Below are 2,500 nucleotides of genomic sequence, written 5' to 3'. Positions count from 1 at the left end.
GCCCCCCTTGTCTCCCACAACACAGTCTCACTCCGAGAACGTCAAATACCGACTGTTGGCAAAGGCCCTTTAGCGTCGGTGACTGACGTGAAAGGTACCCTTTTTAGTCGGTCGGTGACGGTAAAGGTACCCTTCGGCGTCTTCTGCATACGGAATGGGGGGTGCCTCACTACGTCTCTAATAGACGCTGTGAGCATCTTTCCTATTGGATAGTTTTTAGGATATTCTTCTGTGAAAATGGCGGACATACTTTTTATCCTGGGTGGAAAATATGATATTTTAGCATAGTTAAACCATTAAAAGTGTTTATGTAAAAAAAATGTAGCGAGAAATGTGCATTTTACTTTCATAATCGTCGTTCGGCGAATGTGAAGGATGTTTGGTTTGATAGATATGACGAAGAATATTTCATCGGGCGATAATGGCCGGCGTACAGGCATCCCGGGCTCACGAAAATAGGTGACACTGTCACGTTATTTAATCTATTGAAACGTGATCAGGTACACGTATTTTCTAAATGTTCGTGTCAAAAAGCACAATTTTCAAACTCATGCATATCAATTGGAAGTATTTGTCGTGATTTAAGCACGACTTCCATCTAAGGTTCTGTCCGGGAGCTTTCTCCCTATTGTCCCTTAAGGAGCTCCGTTACAGAACATTTATTGTTAAAAATTGTCTGTGATAACTAAGAATATGACAGCTTTTCCAGTCTCACCAATATGCGCACAGATCGCACGGTTTGACACTTTCAAAATGCGTGCAGTACATACGCCAAATGACCATTTCGTGTGCATACGATACACACACACACACACACACACACACACACACCACACACACACACACACACACACACACACACACTGCATTTCGCTGCCAAATAAATAAGGCAGAATAAAGAATAAATTAATTCATTATCATTCAACTTCAACATGCGTTATTACAGTATAGAGTGGCGAAGTCACGCCTCTTCCGGTAGGGCTCATGGGACCTATGAGATCGAAAAATATGAATGGGTGTCAATGGAGAGAAAATAATTATTTTCTGGTCCCAGTCTTTATATGCCCTGGATTACACATATGTTGTTTGTGGATTTAAATGATAATTTTTCATGCAAAGAAAACTAAAAATTTTCGTGAAGAAGTTTGATAATTTTAGGTTTTATGTGAGGCCGCTTTGTGAACTACAGCTCTTCGCTGCTCTAGACGCATATGATATACGTCACCACACCCGCCCTTGGAACTCGGCACAGAGATGGCGATCTCTCTGCCCCACTTCACCGCTTTTTCCAAGGGGAGGATAAAAGCATCGAAAGAGGTGAAAACCATTATAAATCGGGGCACGTGCAGAGTTTCAGTTATGCCGATGGGAAGATTGTCGGTCTTCTCCACGCCAGTCGCAGGGAGCGTGACGTCACATACGAGCCGTGTAGTCTTTCTCGTTGTGTTTTCTCTACAGCCTTTATCTGAACAATTGCACAATAAACGGTCGAACTCTTTGCATGAAAAATTATCCTTTAAATCCACAAACAACATATGTGTAATCCAGGGCATATAAAGACCGGGACCAGAAAATAATTATTTTCTCTCCATTGACACCCCATTCATATTTTTCGATCTCATAGGTCCCATGAGCCCTACCGGAAGGGGCGTGACTTCGCCACTCTATAGTGGTGGAGGGATGACGTGTGTTGGCCAACCCGGAAGTGAGCGTCGCCCTGGGTTCCCTTGACAAAAAGCCAACGGGTTTTTCCATTTGATTTTGGATTATTGCAGAAAAATTAGCATCTTTGAAGCACCTCCTCAAAAACTGAAAATAAATAAAAATAACTGTGCTCCAAAGAAAGAAATGTGAACCAATGCATTCCGAATGGGAGTGTTTCTCAGATTTTTCCATGCTACACAGAACGAAATGTAAACCCATGCAAATAAAGACTTCATGGTCATAATCATTTAAATATCATTAATCTCCTGAGGGTGGTATTCTATTTTTTTCAACTGGGCTGAATCCAGTCACTTGACCGTCATGGTTGCTATGGTGGTTGCTATCCACCAGCCCCTCTAATCCTTACATGGCTCTAAAAACCACGCGGCAAATGAGCTGCCGTAAATTGTGTTGTTTTTGTCGTAAACTAGTGTCCGATGGTTAAAAAATAGACGGATATTCCAAGGTATCCTTAAAAGGCAGCTTGGATGTTTTTATTTTCTGCAGTTTAGACTTCTTCTATAACCTATTTTTGAAAGCAAAACACCAAGCTCATTGATTTAACGAGGCAGGGTTATTTGAAACAATTTATTAAATAAATATTTATGAGAGGTCATTCCTTCTCCTGAGTTTTCTTCCTATTTATGTCTAGTGTACAACCCTACTGTCCACAAGCATCACCCCCCCCTCCCCATATGGATTTGGAGAATTGTTGCCACGTCCCAGTGGTGGAGGTATCATATATATGAAAGAGGGCATTCAATTATACTACAATGATCAATTAGGAGGCCGAAGC

At 41.6% G+C, this 2,500-nt stretch overlaps 1 protein-coding gene across 1 annotated transcript in view; it reads right to left on the bottom strand.

The window, feature by feature from the left end:
• Positions 1–2,500, bottom strand: part of LOC132458920 (LIM domain-containing protein A-like) — a 6,212-nt gene that overhangs the window by 1,298 nt on the left and 2,414 nt on the right. Inside the window, exon 2 of the mRNA XM_060053320.1 lies at positions 1–6. This exon is cut by the window's left edge and continues 1,298 nt beyond it. The gene's annotated coding sequence lies outside the window, so the exon portion shown is untranslated. The remainder of the gene's footprint in view (positions 7–2,500) is intronic.

The sequence above is a fragment of the Gadus macrocephalus genome, chromosome 1 (assembly GCF_031168955.1).
Source record: "Gadus macrocephalus chromosome 1, ASM3116895v1".
Taxonomy (NCBI): Eukaryota; Metazoa; Chordata; class Actinopteri; order Gadiformes; family Gadidae; genus Gadus; species Gadus macrocephalus.
The sequence above is the reverse complement of the archived record's forward strand: the minus strand, read 5'-3'. Positions and strand labels throughout refer to the sequence as shown.